This window comes from Cherax quadricarinatus, chromosome 84 (genome assembly GCF_038502225.1).
Source record: "Cherax quadricarinatus isolate ZL_2023a chromosome 84, ASM3850222v1, whole genome shotgun sequence".
NCBI classification, from domain to species: domain Eukaryota; kingdom Metazoa; phylum Arthropoda; class Malacostraca; order Decapoda; family Parastacidae; genus Cherax; species Cherax quadricarinatus.
The window spans coordinates 18,143,309-18,163,258 of record NC_091375.1 but is presented as its reverse complement, the minus strand read 5'-3'; the positions used below and the strand labels follow the sequence as shown (position 1 = coordinate 18,163,258).

At 40.8% G+C, this 19,950-nt stretch overlaps 1 long non-coding RNA gene across 1 annotated transcript in view; it reads left to right on the top strand.

Annotated features, from left to right (window-relative positions):
- The window catches only part of LOC138855193 (uncharacterized), a 208,822-nt gene that overhangs the window by 162,919 nt on the left and 25,953 nt on the right, over nucleotides 1-19,950 (top strand). Inside the window, exon 2 of the long non-coding RNA XR_011394396.1 lies at nucleotides 19-137. This is a non-coding gene — a long non-coding RNA (uncharacterized lncRNA). The remainder of the gene's footprint in view (nucleotides 1-18; nucleotides 138-19,950) is intronic.

The window sequence follows — 19,950 nt, the reverse complement described above, 5'->3', positions numbered from 1 at the left end:
CACTCACTCATTTTACAGTTTTCACAACATGGGAATCGTGTCTGTGATGAAGACGACGAGTTATGATGAGTTACAGGGAAGACTATGATAAAATTTCAACAGCCGGTGGAAAAGATAAACACAGGAGAGTTTAACAAGTAAGTAACACTTGAGTACTTGTTTTATCGGAACGTTTCGTCTGTACAACAAACTTCTTAACTCGAGTACAGGAAGCAGAAGTCTTCAGTAACTTTTTATCGACTGAAGAAACCTGTTCCGGTGAAACATTTCGACTACACACTGCGGATATACTCAATTTTGATATAAATGACTGTATAAACAATCCAGGAGCTTTATTAAGCCGTTACAAACGGTTTGATAAAGCTCCTGGAGGGCGAAACGTTTCCACAATAAAATGTCACATTAGTTAAACTTGCGTCATTTTACTTTACATATTGTCGGTAATTCTACCAACATTAATACAATCCAACATGTTTTCCAGGCTTTCGGGATCAATTTACATCTTCAGAATCCTAGCATGAGACCCTCAACCTCCTGTCTGTCTTCCTCCTGTCTCTACTCTTCGGCCTTCTTCGCTCTTTTCCCCTGTCCATTCCCTCCCGCTGCCCCGGCCAGGAGGGAGGTGGTGCGTTCCCTAAGCCACAAGAGTCATCATTCACGGTACAGTTCCTCGGAACGTGGCTGTCCCAAAGACACTTCACGCTCTGCTGACTCTTGTGATGGCGCAGTGACCCTCCTGGGTCGTCATTCATGGCGTCGTCCTTGCTGAATTGTCCTCACTGGGTCGTCGTCCTCATGGGACGTTCTCATGTGGTTTTCCTCGTTGGGTCGATTTACTGGGTCGTTCTCTTATGATGCATCGTTATTCATGGTGTCCTTGCTGAATTGTCTTCACTGGGTCGTCATCCTCATGGGCTTTGTTGGGTCGTTTTACTGGGTCGTCCTCCATGAGTTATTTTGTCTGGCCCCTCATCCCTTGGTTGCCCTCAGTGGGTCGTCCTCCCTGGAACGTTCTCACTAGTTCGAACTTCTCGAGTCGTTTCACTAGGTCGTTTTCTTTGTACTCTCATTCCTGGGCCGTCCTCCGTGTGAAGACAAATGGAAGATGTAGAGGTTGGTTCAGAAGATACTGGTAGTGAAAACAACAAAAGGTTTGTGTAGGAAGCACAGGAAAAGAGAATATGTAACGAGAAAAGAAGTACAATTTGATTTCGACAGTTACAGCTACTATTATCACAATTACTATTACAACGACTACTATTAAAACCCACCGAAGCCACTACTTTTGTGTTTCTTTTTTTGTTTTATAAATGTCTTTAAAACACAAAATTACTGCACTTTTCGGTGCAGTCTATTCGGTAGCGGCTTCTGCCTACGGAAGCCTTCAATACGATTGCTGACTTGAGTCCACATGGCTGGTTGGAAGAAACGTTTCAATGCCGGAATGTGAACTTTCATGCTGTGTCGGTTTTACACAACTGTAACGCCTCTAGTGGATGATGACAGATATGCAACAGTTGGGTATCTATTATTGAAACGTTTCGCCAATGTGGTAGGTTTCATCAGTCAATAACTGGGTATTTTTACTTTGGAAAAGTTTCCAAATTAAAGAAATGAAAGTGTTGCACAAATGTGTAATTTATTATAGTGTCGGTTCTTTGAATCATTTATCTAGAAATATACAGGAGAATGTACTGAAGAGAGCAGGAGTTGTGGCCAGTTACAGATCAAGTAATCAGTTCATCAACCTTGGATAAATAGTTTGAGGTAGTTAGTCCCTCAGCCTGGAGAGGAATTTACCGCCTAAGCCTCTTTACCATATGCCTCAGTATGAGGCCCTGTACCGAGTAAGTTTATTTAGGCACAGGTTCACTTATCGGTATATTGTATCATTTTCAATAGGATCTAGTACGTGCTTGTCTTGTTAACAGAAAGTTGTAGCTTCTATCATGGACAGTTACTAAGTAATAATACTTACCTGTAGTTTTTATTAAATTATTCGAGCTGTGTGTGCTTATGTATGTATGGGAGGTTATATAATTGTTATTAAACACTGTCCAGTACCAGTGAAGTAATTCCACTTGACCCTCGTTCTCAACACTGTTTCTTGTGCATAATTAAATTGTAATGAACACTTGTCAGTGCCCAATAAAAGCCCACATGGAGACAAAATCAGGATATTAATCTGTATATTTCGAACTCCTTCTGGGTTCCTCTTCAGCATCTGCTGAAGATCCCGGAAGCGGGTTGAAATATACTAATCAGTTAATCTCTTTAGCTTGTTTCTCTGTGTGGGTTATTATTGAGAGTTGTTTCTTAGGGTTAGCTCAGATAATCGCATTTACCACATTCTTGTCTATTGGTTTCATCGCATTTACCAGTTTCTCGTCTGTTGGTTTCATCGCATCTACCAGATTCTTGTCTACTTGTTTCAGAATATGGAAGGTACCTACCCCACAAGTTACAAATTCTCACGTAATAGATAAATCCCTACTGCGCAGAGTAATAATTCTATTTTTAATCTACTGAAGCCCGGAGTATCTCGCTCATTAGATAGTGTTCAGCTGCAAGAGACTTCCAGTCAAACAGTCCTAGAGCGAGACAACATACAGTAGGCCTAGCGTTGGTTCAAGACACTTGTAGATGGTAACAATTGTCTCCTCACTAAAAAACTATAAACATTTTAATACAAGGGACAAAAAAGGAGCTTATTACCCATATGGTCCCTAACTCATCCTAACCTATATAGAAGATAAAGCGTCCGCCAGCAGGTTATCTTTTCCGCCTATATGGCGAACTGATAGGCTATATGGATGCAGTCACCACATAACGTGACTGTCCCAATAAGACGTTTTGATGTTCCAGCTCCTGGACAGAACCACATATTACGAACACAGGTGTATTACGACCTGTGCACCAGGTTGTAATGAGAACTACGTGAAACAATTAAAACTCAATAACATCATATGAGTTGCATTTCTTTCACCAAATAGACGTGCTGGTATTTATAATATGTACACTATTTACAATATGTACAGTAATGTAAGAGTAAGTGTACAACACGGTGGCAAAGGAGGCACTATGCCAGTGCGAGAGAATGCACCGTGTACAACCAGCAGCCTAGACAAGTCTGCTAATTTGTGTCACGTGAACCAACTTGCTTCACAAATTTAGTGGGATTGTTTGTATTGATTCTATGTTGTATGACCCTTGTAGATTCAGCGCTTTATTTTTTATTATAATCCTATTGATTGATCTTGTAATCAAATAAAGAACTAATCCTCCAAGAGTCATGCAACCTATTCATTGGGATATTGCACCTGGGAGATTGAACCTTAGCATCGAGTTTGCTGGTTGGGAGGCAGCCTATATGGGAGTGTGACATACGCAGAATAAATTTTAACGTACTCGTAGCATGCCACAGTATATAACTAGCATGGGTAACAGTGGTACCTATGCTAACCTTCCAATGGTGTATAAATATACCTAGTTGGATGAATCTTATTTTAGCCAGCTGGCCCAGTGGCTAATGCATCGATTTCGAGTTTTACGATTCTCTGACCGCGGGTTCAAGCCCCACCCGTGGTATGGTGTGGAATACCCCTTGTTATGCACAGAATTTCGGGCAACCTTAAAATTAACTAGTAAGTTCTCAGCAAATATTTATTAACGTAGTTTAGTAGACTGGTATAGTTTACAGTCTTTGTTTCATATTATAAGTTGATTTATGATTTATGACATACTGGGCTTTTCTGTAACAATTTGGTATATTTACAATGGTGAATAATGAGATATATTTATGAGATGTATATATATGGGTTATTGCACATGTTGAAATATATTGGTGATTGAATCTTGGTACGAATTCTAGAGTGATTTGGATCAACAGTTATTGATAAATTGCACTTGATGTGAGGTGAGGCTTTTTACCTATATTTTTGGCCATTTATTTGCATTGAGTTTCTGTAGTTTTGGAAATTTTTCTAGATACTGTAAATATTGGATGTGAATATTGAATTTCATGTTGTAGTCAAGGCTTATTCCTGAATATATTTCTTGTTTTTCTGCTGTATGTGTGAAATATTAATTATTTGTTGAAATGAATATTTTAAACTTCATTCCCAAACAACTTGAAGGTAAGATCGTTGAGTGCCATTCAAGTTGAAATCTTTACGTGGTCCTCATTGACTCTGTTGTTAAGAACTGTGGCATCTGGATGGATAGGAAAATGTGGTGTCATCTGCAAAGAGGACCGGTTTAAGTTGCTGGGAGACTTTTGGTAGACCATTTAGGAATAATGGGCTCAGGATGTTACCTTGAGGCACCCCTATGTTGATAGCTTGGATTAATGTTGACGTCAGTAAGGTTGGACTTTAACCAACAACATATCCCTTGATTCCATTATTATAAAAAAAATAAAAAGCGCTAAACCTACAAGGGTTATAGAGAACTAGAGGCATCATCAGAGTTTGTGCAGTAAATCAAATCTCAAGTCAATGAGAGAGTCTGGGTTAAAGGAGGGTCCATCAGCAGAAAAGGGAAGGTAAAGTAAGGGCAGTAGAGCGGTGACGACGTTGGAGGTAAATTCTTCACATGCTCGTTGATAGAGTGGACAGTCCAACAGAATGTGGCTAACAGAAACTGGAACCTGACATTTCTCACAGAGTGGAACAGGGCACCTCTCCATGAGATAATAATATCTTTATTTACTACAGGTACAAGTACAAGGTATACAGGCCTAGCTGACATTAGTGACATACTAAAATAAAGAAAGCCGCTTATTATGCTGGGCATTTCTGACAAATTAGATCAGTTTTGTCCCAGGATGCGACCCACACCAGTCAACTATCACCCAGGTACCCGTTTTAAACTGACAGGGACAGCAGCTGTCTTATGGAAACACGTCCCTAATGTTTTCCAGCTGTACTGGAGGAGATTCAAACCCTGGACCTCAGTGTGTGAGCTGAATGCACTAGCGATCAAGCTACAGGACACCTGCCATGAGTAAGACGAATGTGGCCGATGTGAAGACGGGAGAGAGCAGTCTCCCAACCTCAACACTGATGACCTATACTTAGTTTAACAGAATGTAATTTATGTAGCAGATCATATCAACATTGTTGCCAACATGCGCGAAGGTGGGTAGCAATTACAGCCAAATAGTCTGGCAATGGAACACCTCTATTTGACTCGACTCAAGAAATCGTAATGACACGATTGCAAACAAACCATACCACGGACGGGATTTGAACCCGCGGTCAGAGAGTCTCAAAACACCAGACCGTCGCGTTAGCCACTGGACCAGCTAGCCACAATAAGATTCGTCCAACTAGGTATATTTCTACACCATAGGAAAGTTAGCATAGGCACCACTGTGACCACAAATGCAAATTATTTACAGACGAATCTCCGGTTAGCGTGGCCGTGACGAACTCTAGCTCAAGTCCTCTCAAAGCCGTTAACATGACTCACCTATGGTGTAGAAATATACCTAGTTTGACGAATCTTATTGTGGCTAGCTGGTCCAGTGGCTAACGCGACTGTCTGGAGTTTTGAGACTCTGACCGCGGGTTCAAATCCCGTCCGTGGTATGGTTTGTTTGCAATCGTGTCATTACGATTTCGTGAGTCATGTTAATGGCTTTGAGGAGACTTGAGCTAGAGTTCGTCACGGCCACACTAGCTGGAGATTAGTCTGTAAAAACTTACATTTGTGGTCACAGTGGTGCCTATGCTAACCTTCCCATGGTGTAGAAATATACCTAGTTGGACGAATCTTATTGTGGCTAGCTGGTCCAGTGGCTAACGCGACGGTCTGGAGTTTTGAGACTCTCTGACCGCGAGTTCAAATCCCGTCCGTGGTATGGTTTGTTTACTTCTATTTGAGACTGGGAGGTCATGTACTGTTGACTGGCGCAGCAGTGTCTGCCTGTTCATTGCCCTGTTTGTCAACATGACCAGGGACCCAAAAAAAACAAATCCTTGTGCTTGCTAGATACGAAGAACCAGAGAATGACGTGCATCAAATTTTCTTATAGCCTGTAAAGTACTAAGAGAGTCTAAAACGACCAATAATGGTGACCCTGGCATAGATGACATACGGTAAGTGCTACGATAATGGCATGCAATTCAGCCGTAAAAATGCTAGCCAAGGATAATAAATGCCCTCGCACGACGCTGTCCGGAAACTGCTGCGAATCCGACGCCATTAGAAGACTTGGAACCATTGGTGTACACTGCGATGGCATGAGAATGAGATCAGAATTGGTTAAGAAAAAAAAGCGAGAAGCAACCGTAGGCAGTTGGGGTTTCGTGCATGGCAGTGGGAAAGAACAGACATAAACCATCGGAACTTCCCGAGGGGGTAGCGAAAAATAAGATGCTACATGAACATAGAAAGGTGGAAACCGAAGAGAAGACAAGAGTGCTTGTAGGCGAAGAGAAAAAGGGACGGAGTAAACAAGGGCGAGGAACAAATAAAGTCTACTAACATAAGTGACTATCCTATATATGGAAGGACTGTGGAGGTTATGAGAGCGAACAAAACAGTGAAGGCAATGAGCATCACGGCGATCGGTCAAGAATGGAATATTAGCCTCTGGATAGAGGGTGTTAACAGGTGAAGAGCGAAAATCACCGAGGCATAAACGTAATCCTGGATGATGGATGGGATTACGGCTAGAGAGAGTAGCAGAAGAGGCCACTGAATATATCTGGTCGCCATAATCGAGTTTCGATAAAAATAGGGCGGAATGTAGTCGATGGGGAGTTCTACGATCAGCCCCCCCATGAAAGATGAGGGAGGGTTTTAAGGACATTCAGCCAGCTATGACAAGTTGCCTTCAAGGAGATAATATGAGGTTTCCAGGATAACCGACGGTCAAACAGAAGGCCGAGAAACCTGACCGTATCACGTTCTGGGATGCCCGAGCCTTATAGGTACAATTGATGATCAGAGACGACAGAACGTCTAGTGAAAGTAATTTGGTGAGTTTTAGTACTAGCAAATTTAAACCCACGAGTAATGGCCCAATTGGAAACATGGTTGACCTCATGCTGGCGAGAAACTGCAATGAGGTGACAGTCAGCGTCTGCACAAACTATAGCAAAGTCATCAACATTGAGCGATGACCAAATATTAAATGGAAGAACAGATGCCAGATCATTTATAGCAAGAAGAAAGTGCTGTGCTCAGAGCACATCCCTGAGGGACACCTTCATCTTGGACAAAGTCCGGGGAAAGCATATTAACCCGAACACGGAAATGTCTCTCAGTTAAGAAGTTCTTAAGGAAAAATGGTCGATTGCCTCGACGGCCTAAGGAGTGGGCCTGGGCCAAGATGTTATATCTCTAAAGTTGTGCCATATGCCTTCTCAAGGTCAAAAAAGATGGCGATAACTGAGTTGTTATAAGCAAAGGCATTACGAACATACGTTTTCAAGCGTAGTAAGGGGTCAATAGTAGAACGGCCCTTACGAAAGCTATATTGGCTACTGGAAAGACTACTGTGTGTCTTTAAATCCCATATCAAACGTCTGTATACTAGACGTTCCTTCACCTGCAAACTGCACTGGTAAGAACAATGGGACGATAGTGGGAGGCATCATGTCTCTTAGTACCCAGTTTGCGGAAAGGGAGAACAATGGCAGATTTCCACAGCGAGTGAAGAACTCCTTGCGACTAAATAAGATTAAAGAGTCGTAAGAGGACTGCAAGGGCTGACTGATGTAAATGCTGTAGCATACGAATATAAATGCCGTCAGGCCCAGCTGCCGATGATCGGCAAGCAGAGTGTGTTGCCTCCAGCTCCAAAAGTGTAAAAGGTCCATTGTAAGACTATTCTCTGATAGAGTTTAGGCTCTAATTCTCTGGCAGACTTGGAGGAAAGAAACGAGGTGCATGGAGGGAGCCCCTGAGAGATACAGACAAGATGATCACCAATTTTGGTGGCATTGTCAAGAGGGTTTGCAATAGCGACACCGGCAACACAAAGGACGGGAGTCGGGTCGGTACAGTATTTACCATTCAGTTTTTGCACTTTTATCCAGACTGCACTCACAGAGGAAGCCAAAGTGACGGTAAAAACAATCCCACCAGCAAGTGCGTTTAGCGTCATGGATGACACGGCGGGCGACTGCCCTCTTCTGTTTAAAATTTTATCAAAGAGTCGCTCTGTGGTTCTATTGTACTGGTACTTGCCCCATGCAGTGTGTTTCAAATATACTGCCTGAGCACAAACAGGTGACCACCAAGGCAAGCACCTCTGAGAATGCCTGCCCGAGGTTTGGGGTATAGAATGTGAAGCTGCGGTTAAAACTGAGGTCGAGGTGTAAAAACTCATCAGTGGAGGACGAAGAAAAATCCTCACTAAAAGCAGTTTGATGCAAGTTAAGGTCTCAATTCGCTAGGTCAGTGTCCCAATGTGGGCTACGAGGAGGTGGTGAATAAGAAGGAGAAGTGTGGATGAATGAAAAATTATCAGTGTCATTCAGGTCCGGGAGGACAGACCAGGTAAAGTCTAGTACAGTTGAGGAGGAGCAAACCGAGAGATCGATGCAAGAGAGGGAATAAGTACAAGGATTAAAATGGGTGGGAGTACCCGTATTTAAAACATGGAGGGGGAGAGGAAAGAGAAAAGCCTCCAACTGAATGCCGCGGGAGTCAGTCAACCCCCAACGAAACCGAGGAACTGGTGAACATTAAAATTGCCAAGTAACAGAAGCAATGGCGGTAAGGAAGAAACCAGAAATGCAATATCTGGGAGAGAGAATGCCCGAGAGGGGGAGATATACAAAGAACAGATTGTATACCGCTAATTCAAGTGGATACGGGCTGCCGTGTAATGCGGCGAAGTATGAACAAAGAGCTGATAGTAAGGAATACCGATGCGTGTAAGTACACTTTCATTAAAGGTTCCATCAGGAAAAGGGTCGGGTGAATATAATAAAACATAGTTCAAGATGGGGTGGATAACAGTGGAGCGTAATTTGGGTTCTTGTAAACATACAAAAACAAGAGAAAACTGGGAGAGCAACACCCGAAGCTCTCCCCGGTTACCTTTGAGGCCATGGATATTCCACTGTAAATAAGCCATAATTTGCAAAGAGAAGGATACAAGAAATCTGAAGTTAGAGGTATCTACGGATTAGAAAATTTAGAAAAGTCCACATGTGAAGGCAGCGGAAAACGTTCGAGCAATGATGGATTGGGACGCTGCGAAGAAAGAAGTTGTGCAGATGGAGAAGAGTGAAGAGGAGGGACAGGAGGTGGATCGGTGTCCATCAATGGTCTATTCTCTTCAGTATATTCAGAGGACAAGGACATTGTATGTGGGATAATATTGGAGCTGGACGGAGGAGAGTGAGTTAAGATCGGGGCGACACAGAATATACCAAAGTAGGCATTGTACGAAAGGGTTGAGGGAACTGGAGAAGAAGCTTGGGAGGGGACAGAAGAGGAAAAATGTGCAGGTAGAAGAAGGGAAGGAGGGTTTAAAAGAGATTTTAACAATAGGGATTTTTTTTGACTTCGGAGCAGAGGGGCAATGGGGAGGAGTTTTTGTAGGTCTTGTAGACACACAAGCTTGTGAGTGAGAAGAGGAAGAGGTGAGACCAGAAGAGGTGCCGAGGTAGGGATCTCTGGGTCCAGGGCAGTAAAAGAATTAGAGACAGGGGTGACTGTGGAGGGGGTGACCACAGAGGAGGCTGCAGAAGTTGGGACCCCAGAGGTGGGGGTCATTTAGTAACTCGAGAACAAGAAATACGGGGAAGTCTCCCCTGGAGACGTAGATGAGAGACTACCATAGCATAAGGAAAGCCTTCTGGCAACGGCAGGAGTAAGATGGGTGAGCCTGGTGACAAAGCAAGAGGGAGGTGGACTAGAAGACGTATTGGTATGGTCGTCGGCACCACAAACTTGGCATTCGGCCATGGACCTGCAATATTTTACTGGATGACCAAAACGCCAACAATTTCTCCACTGTTGTGGTGTTGGGATCACCTTTCGAACTTGTAAACGGTGTCCCCCAGTATAAACCGAGGACGTAAGCTCACGGCAGTCAGAAGATAAGCAAGCAGATCATCTGAACACATTGAGAGAACAGGTCAGCTCGATTCTTTTTTGGTGAAAAATTGAAAGAGAAAATATAATTACATCCCCTTATCTGTTACCTTTTTTTATATGAAGATTAGCTTACTTTATATTTTTTTTTAACCATTAGAGAACCGCTTCATTATCACTTCAGATTATTTTTTTTCTCATTGTTATGATGTTTTAGTACTTAGCATCTTAGTACCCAAAAAGAGAACTGTTTTGACACTGAAGTGGTACAAAACACTCAATATTATGATCTTTGGTTTAAAATACCATTATTTTACAATCTCCCTAAAACATTGTAGATAAATGGTTCAGAGAACCAACAGGATGACAAATTAGACACTTATTCAACAGAATGAAGATACCCAAGTGTTGCACATGTGTTATAGGATTAAAATAGTTTAAATAATATACTGTTTTTGTGGCACCAAGAATTTTTTTAAAATATGGATTGTTTTTAATCAGGATAATTTAGCTTTTCGTAATTAAAACTGATTTGAATTAGCTTAAGGTTAATAAGGTAAAATTCTATGGATTAATTGTTGATCAATGGGAGATTATTTATCGAGTTCTTCCAATAGTATGTATGGTTGGACAGTCTGCTGGCTCAGTTTGGGTGGGTGCATAGTTCCCGCTGCATCCCCCTCCCCTTTCTCCACCCGGTGAGAGGTGACAAGTGTGTGTCCGACCTGTGGTTCATCACTTGACTTGCGGCTCCCATCAAATTTGTAAGTATTCGTCCCACTCCTGTCTCAATTATTATGTTTTGGGATTTGGTTTCAGTAAGAGTTTCACTTCTGTTTAGGGTTTTTGACTTCAATTTGCTACTGTCTGATTTGAATTAGTGTTATGACATCTTGTAATCCTCACTATTTCATTTAAAAGCCGTACGCCTATCGTGTGAGTTATTTATCGAGTGGTGTGTAACTGTATGGTCGGCTCGGATCATCCGGCTCGGCTCATGTGAATAAAGATAAGGGCAGCATCTATCTTGCTAAGATAAGAGACGCCACTTTGACACGTCTACCTACAACACATAGCCAACCTCCCAGTCACTACACAACATTCAAGCAACCTTCTCCCAGTTGTAACTACACCAGCGTTCATGGTGGTTCTTGCATGGCTACTTAACTGCTTCAACAGTACATATTTTGGTTCTTAGAGGATCCGTCAACCTCTACTCGGCAGAATATATGAGCGTGTTGGGGACAATGTCTCCTGCTTCAAGTCACGACCACCTGTAATCCCCTGCCCCCCCCCATCATCAACAACGGCTTGGCGTTCCCAACCACTGTTCACAGCTACGTGCCCAGAACATCGCCACTGCACCAATTTACACTATGTCTTTGTGTATATATTAGCTTCGAATTAATAATTATATATTTCATTTTTGATTAACGTAATATTAATTTCATGTCTGAGTGTTTTATATTCTTTACTAATTTTAATGATTAATAAAACTGTTTATCTTATTATGTTATTGAATTTTCTATCTTTTTATTTCCATAAGGAGGAGCCAGCCATATCACATAGTAAAAACAGAAATTCGTCTGTAAAAACTTGCATTTGTGGTCACAGTGGTGCCTCTGCTAAGCTCCCTATGGTGTAGTAATTATCTAGTTGGATGAATCTTATTGTAGCCAGCTGGTCCAGTGGCTAACGCGTCGGTCTGGGGTTTTGTGACTCTGTGATCACAGATTCTAAACCCACCCGTGGTATGTTTTTTTTTTTCTCTCTTCTTCTTATGACCAGAGCTTTGGTAAGATGGGTAAGGAAGAAGGATGGGTAAGGATGGAAATATTGGAAAAGGGTGGGAGGGGGGAGAGAGGTAGGATATAGAAGGTAAGTGGCCCAACCAATTTGGTGTAATTTAAAAAGTGTATGTGAGATAATAAGATATTTTTAAAGGGGTATAATACTAACCCATCAGAGTCGCATAGATATAACAGATATATAAGTACATGACTCTGAATTGGTAGTAAATATACAAGTTCCATTTGTTTTTTTTTATTGCGATTGCACACCGGATATTTAAGTGACAATGAAGGCAATAATTTCCTGGCCAGTTTATAAAGAATTACTTGACAATGGCTTCTTACAGGTGGTGTCCAGCCATAGCAAATATAGCATAATTTTTACAGTAGATTGTTATATAAGATGTCTCCCTAATTGGGGGCGATGATTTTCTCAGTAAACATAGAAGGGTTCTGGTGGTACCCAATCTTCTTCATCAGGGAGGTTGCTCAATATCATGGGTCGAGGGTAATCATCTTTATGTATAAAACGACGGACTCTCTGTGGGAGAGTCATTCTTTGAGTCCTGTGAGGAGGAGTATTGATGATATAATCCGTGGTATTTACCACTTGTATATGATGTTCTCTATCTGGTATGTATAGTTCTTGCATTGTATTTTTATAATTTCTTCTAATGTGATGCATTGTTGAGGGGATTAAATTGATGGATATGAGGAATTTATAATTTTACTTTGTTAGGCCTAATATATGTGCTTTAACTGTTAAGCCCAATATAAGTGCTAATTGTTAGGCCTAATATGTGTTAGGCCTAATTTAGTTGGAATCCTTTTAATGTGAGGCAATTTAGTCCTAATTTCATATTTCTTTGTGTATTATCAGACTGAAAAATCTTGCCCTGGAAGTCGTAAATAAACTTTCCTCATTCATCTGGTAACCCACACTGCCTAAACTTTAGTGGAAATGTTACAAAATGCGACATCTATAAAGCATAGACATGTCCAGAGAATACTACAAGGTCAACTTATTGATCCCACTCTGGTATCTAGCCTGTTTCTGGTTATGTAACAGTTTGTCAGAGAATATTTCAGTCCAGTTATCCTTTAAAATTAAATTAAATTTCGATAGGACTTTCGGATTACAACTGGATGAATATAAACCAATTAAATAAAATTTGAGATGATTATTATCAAAGGTGTCAATGTGGTAACAAGGTTAATATATTTGGTATAATTAAGGAGATAAGCTCCTAAGGGCACATTTAGTACTAATTCCACTCATTATTACTGTCTGATACATTGTTATGGCCAGATGAGTATATGCTCAAGTACGTGAATAATATATAAGTATGTGTGTGAGTATAAGTTTAGGTGCTCAATATTCCTCGTTGTCTCAGTATGACTCGACTCGACTTAGTTAAACAATGACTGACAAAAAAGTCTGTAAATCTAACATTTTAAATCCCCGACTACAGAAGTGCGTAGATGCCACAACAAATGTAGGTCGAAAGTTTAACGTGGGACCAGAGACACAGCCTCTGAAAGAGTCAAATATCACTAAGTCTAAATAATGCTCTGTTATCAGAGTTGCACAGAGCTATGAGAAATATGCCCTGGCTCACCAAAGAAGACATGCTTTACAAAAACAGTGTCCAGGTCACAAGATGTGTACGAATGGTATATAATACCGACAAGATGAGACTAAGACACATGTGCAACATCTGGGTATCTTTATTGTAGACGTTTCGCCATCCAGTGGCTTTATCAATACAAATTCTAGGACATAACTTGAAGACAGTAGAACTATGTACAGAAGATGAGGTAATCAGTCCCTCAACCTAGGAGTAGGTGCGAAGAGCACCATAGTCGTGGTGCTCTATGGTGCTCTTCGCACCTACTCCTAGGTTGAGGGACTGATTACCTCATCTTCTGTACATAGTTCTACTGTCTTCAAGTTATGTCCTAGAATTTGTATTGATAAAGCTTTACAAAAACAGTGTCCAGATCACAAGAGATGACAGAGCAGATAAAGCATACTGCCACCATGAGCAGTAGCCAGAAAGAGTGAGAGTGAGGCAAGCCTAGCAACCTTAACATCAGGTGTGATTATGTAACTTGTAACAGCTACTCCTGTGACACCACCAGGTGGCTACCAGGCTGCACCTGACACCGACTCAAACAAGCGGGCAAGTAGTTAGCAAATGTTGGCAGCCAATCAAAACACTCCAACAGCGAGCACAGTGTTACATCCTACCTACATTCATAAGCTAATGTAATAAGACATATAAAGTAAGATATTTTCATTTTAGCTCTTAATGAAAACATCTTCAATATAAAATTATATGAAAATTTAATATGCGTAAATAATATACCCTGCGTCCTTTTCAGAGGAAGCAACAGGAAACGTCGAAGAAAATATTGAGTCAGCCTGCCCTTCTGGGCCTACTCGCTCGGCAAGTTTAATATGCTGGAGTTGAGCAAACACTGAAAATTCACTCCATGCTTGGCTTAATTCTGCAAATAAGCTCTGGGCGCACTCTAGTTTAAGTTTTATACTCTTTTATGGATATTTGTGAGACAAGTCATATTAGAGCACTGTCAATGATACCTTTAACAAAAAAATCATGTTTAGTGAGCCGATTGCAATGTTTATTAGTTATTTCTTTGAGGGATATGAGTGTCTTCCTTTCTGTTTCACATCAATCTCAAATTTTTACAACTTGGAACTACAGTACCAGGAAAATCTATTTTATACTTTCCTCTAATTGGTTTAATTTTTTCTCCACGCCCTCAGAGACATATTTTCACTTTCCATTTCCCGGCTGGATTCCAGAAAGAGGATTTTGAAATTATCCTTTTCGTTCACAGTACATTGAAGACTGTACAACGAAGATTTGAAAGTTTTTACTTGATATGCGCTTCAGTGAGCTTCTTGATTTCTTCAAGTGAGTGTTTAAAGTAGCTTCGAGTGGAAATTGGGATAATGATGGATCGAATAAGATAGACTTGAGCTGAAAGTTTTTATAGAGGCTCTTGAATATCACAAGTTACTCTCAAGTTATTGAGAATAACCTCTGTTAGCTTCTTGCAGGCATAAGCTCGGTAGTGCTCTTGGAATCTCTGCTATGTAAGCATAGGGATTTATGGAAAATCTTATCAGTACCTGAGTTACTTATAAGGGATGGGCGAGTAATTACTGTCATTAAAGACTGCCTCATCTCGCCTTGTGCCCTGCGGTTATAATGCAGTTACAATGCAGTAAGGTATATATAATGCATGAGGGAATAGTTTTAGAACCTTTCCTGATCCCAAGATATGGGCCATAGTAAGGTTTCTTTAGCTTGTCTTTGTTTACTTAACTTTTCTCAGTGAAATTATTGTCGAACTGTTCTCGTGTAATTTCCTCACACACAGGAACTCTGGATTCATTCTTAGCTAGTGATTTAATGTTTACAGTGCATTAAAATTCCAAAGACAATTACAAGGCGGATGCTGTGAATTCATTTTCCATGGAAACCTGATGTCAATTTCTATGTCCTCTCGGCTCCATTGGTTCATTCCTCTCTCTGAGTAACTGTAATTCTTTTGTAGTGGTGAGTTATCGGTGTCATCACCATTTTTCCCTTTAGGACCATACTTTTAATCTTAATTAGAAGTATGGTCCTATTCATAATTAAGAGATTTAGTGCTTTATTTTTTATTATAATAATTATAATTATAATCAAGAGTAGGACATAAGTTATGTCTAAGTCGTGTTGCCAGGATGAAAGTATCTGTATTTACAAAGTTTCGAGTGAAATTTTTAATAATCACTACATATAATTACATCTACTGAAACAACTCATATTTTTGTATGTCTGGACAGGCTAATCGTACCTTGGTTCCCTTAAGGGCGAATCTTGTATCTTCGTATATTCCAGCTCTCGTATATGTACACTTAATTGAAAATCATCCATCAATTCAGATACTATTGACTGTCGTCTATTCCCAAGATACAGTAAATATAAATGATCAATACAATGCGTTACCAAAACGTTTTTAGAACCCAGCTGCTGTATTTGAGAGGCCTCATGGGCTTTTGTGGCAACACTGGTCATCTGAAAAAGGCTTTTCTTCTTACTTCAGTTATTCCGAAGTTCCATTTAAGTAATCTGTAGTGATGTTGCTTTCTCACTGTTGTAAAATAATGATTCATTATATTTTGACACGTCACAAATCATAGCTGATTCGTTTTCCCTGTACTATAAAGAAACCACTTGTCCGTTGAGACAGAAACCTGTACAGTTTCCTATGCCCGTGAGGCACTTTGCCCTTGAGACACTTTAAACCTGAGACACTTTAAACCTGAGATACTTTGAACCTGAGACACATTGAACCTGAGACACTTCGAGCCTGACACACTTTGCACTTGGGACACTTACATCACCTTTTCATTCTTTGGGCTCGTTTTTTCACGTGTCACTACTGATAGCCAATGCAAACTGTTCCTCGTCATTGTGGTTCAACAACCTACACTCATTCAGTTGCACTTTTATTTGGGACTGCAGATTCATCATTCTTTTGTTATCATTCTTCTGATTAACCATTTGGAAAGCTCTTCTTTGACGTTTTCACCAGGAAACAAAATACCGGAAGGCTGGAATATTTCTACACAATGCCCGTTAATTTAGATTAAGGTTTCATAGTGAATGTTTTTATTCAGACGTGTGTTGGCCTGCATACAGGATGTAATTAGCCTTGAAGACTTTCCTTGCAGACAACGAAGCACTTATTGGAATTTATTTTCAGGCTTTAAATCTTTTTCGGTGTATTTGTATTCTCGAAACGTTTCTCCAGAAAGTTGTTTCTTCAGTCCAGTACAAAGAAGAGTTTCTAGAAAAGACACTTATGTATAGCTCAAGATATTTGTCAACTGGACATAAGTGTCTTACACTGTCTTCTTGGACTGAAGAAGCCAAATATTGCACAACTGTCTCTATCAACTTGTCAGTCAAGTTGTATATATTTATACATCACAGTGTATAAATATACCTAGTTGGACGAATCTTATTGTAGTCAACTGGCCCAGTGGCTAAGGCGTCGGTCTGGAGTTTTATGACTCTCTTGATCGCGGGTTCTAACCCCACCCGTGGTATGGTTTGCTTGCAGTTGTGTCATTACGATTTCGTGAGTTAATTTGTCAGTTTTATAAACATTTTATACAAATTGATTAATGCTACTAAGAAACCATTTACTCTGATTTTATATTTGATTGTCTAGAGTTATCCTGAATCCTTGTTTAATATGCAGGTAATGAGAGGGATGCACCAAACTCACTAGTATAACTAATTATTTGACTTTAATTCGATCTTGGTCACAGTAATTAGTTTCCAAAAGGTACATGACTTGCTTATAAATGGCATTAGTCACATCGAGTAAACTGATTACCTAACAGGACTCCTTTGACCATACTCTTCCAATAGCTTCAATGTCTGTCTGTCTTGTGCCCAAATGCTTTGAAATTATAAAATTATTAGGAAGCAGGTAGACATAGTCAGCTAATGGGGCATAGGTAATATTGAGGTTACTGCCAAGAAATATGTAGGTAAGAGTAGCTACTTCCTAAGATTTGTACTAAGCGGCATGTATTTTTTTACACAAAGCTTTACAAATTAAGAGATGTTATCCTATTTCAGCTCATTTCAAAGCCCAGGGCTATCTTAGGTATACTACCTCTTCCTAAGAATGCGACCCACACTAATCGACTAACAATCAGGTACCTACTTACAACATGCATAACGTTCCCAGACATTGTGTGAGCCGAGTACGCTACCAACCAAGCCACGGTACCTACTTCTCGTCTGTTGGCATAAATCACTAAATTACTAACCTGGCAACATTCAGTTTCATGAATGCTAACATATTACACTGGCACCAACAACTGCAGGGTGTACAAAAACGTGAAATCACAATGATTATGTAGCTAAAATAATAACTTACTAGTTATCTTACGTAATTACTCGGAAATTACTGTCTATATTTTAAAACACTGAGGTTGTCATCTTCACCCCTCAAGGAAGGTTCCTTGATGTTGGTGAGGGGCTCTTGATTTAGGGAATTGGATCTGTGCTCCAGTTCCCCGAATTAAGCCTGAATGCCTTCCACATCCCCCCCCCAGGCGCTGTATAATCCTCCGGGTTTAGCCCTTCCCCCTTGATTATAATAATAATGTCATCTTGACACTTTAGAAAGGTTAGTGTAGCCCAGAACCATGGCTTTATAACTTGTCACAAGTATCGTTGCACTGAATCGAGCAAGTAGCGGAACAGTTCCTGGGTTGTTACGCGAGTTGCAAAGAGAGTTAAGACATTTGTAATGCAATTAGCGTCCCAAGTAGCATTTGCAGCTCGCGGGTTTCGACACGAGTTGAGGTGCAACTTGCAGGAATGTTGTTACCTCCCTTCTCTCCAATTCAGTCATGCGGAGGTAATTTCTTCACAGCTACAACTACCACCACCTCACGTACACGTCTACTTCTACTACTGTCAAGACCAGAAACACTACTTCTATTACTGTAAAGACCAGAAACACTACTAATACTGCTATTACCTATACTATCATTACTAATCATAGTTAATACCGTTATCACCACCTCAACCACCACCACTACTACTACTACTACTATTTCCGCTACCAGTATCAATGCCACAATAAACCACGGTACGGGTGGGGTTTGCCCCAACCACGCTGGTGGAAGAGTCATCTGTAAAAACAAGCATTTGTTGTCACAGTTGGATGAATCTTATTGTAGGCAGCTGGCCCAGTGCCTTACGCATTGGCCTGGAGTTTTACAACTCACTCGCCATGGGTTCAACCCCCACTCGTACCGTGGTTTATTTGCAATCATGTTATTACTGTTTCGTGAATCATAATACCACAATACTTCTACGAAGACTGCTACTGCTCCCTAGATGGTATAGCGGCAACTGATAGTCATGGGTGTTTAAGTGTGCAAACGCCAGAGTTCCACTGGTAAACGGCAACACATGCATTGCATCTCATTTAATGTCATATTTGCAAAACCCTGTTGCAACTGCTTAAGTGAGTGCATTGCTTGTGCTTTCACAACTTTATTAATCGCCTTATTTCAGTGTTATATAATTCTGAACAAAATGAAGAAAAGATACACCTTGCTGATTGGAATTTAATTAGAACAACGTTACGTTCTGTTCAGAGAATAACCAAATATTGTCATAATGATTATCATCGTAATAACAAAAAAAGGCACAATACCGTGACTGGAACGATACACAAATAACCCGCACATAAAAGAGAGAAGCTTACGACGACGTTTCGGTCGTCGTGACTTTGTAAATGGTCCAAGTCGGACCGAAACGTCGTCGTAAGCTTCTCTCTTTTATGTGCTGGTTATTTGTGCATCGTAATGATTATTTCTTCTTAACGTTCTGTTACCTCCAACGGATTACCAGTTTACTTGTGTACAAATCTGATACTGCTCTGGGAGTACATCTGTTTCAGTGTACTTAAGAAGACTTATTGTGAGGGAAAAGTTCAATAGATAGGAGTAGCAAGGGAGTGTATAGTAACAATAGTTTCATTGGCGGCTACTTGTTAAGGTAGGGTAAGTCCAGCTCCCGCTGTTCCCCCCCCCCTTTTTTTCCACCTCCCTGAAAGTGATAGTTTCATTGCCGGCTGCTTGTTAAGGTAGGGTCAGTCTAGCTCCCGCTATTCCTTCCCCTCCCTCTCCCCCCCCCCGAAAGGTGACGTGTGGGGCTCCGGTCAAACAGTAAATCACTCGACTCACAGCTCCCAACACTTCTCTTGGAATGACAGAGAGGGTCACCTGCCAACCAACGAGAAGAATAGAAGGAGACGGACTAACGTCCTGAGACGTCCCATGTTTAATCTACTTACCTGTTATGTAAGCCAACACAGGACCTAACCCCTCATCATAGCAGTGGTAACGAACCTGTTTTCCTGTCATCTGAAGTAATTATACACGGCTACACTCTGTGAAGAACGAGCCAGTGGTTGTCACCAACACCTGACACCCCATTACCACGATATACCTATATTAGCGTTGAGTTCAAATGTAATTTTTTTC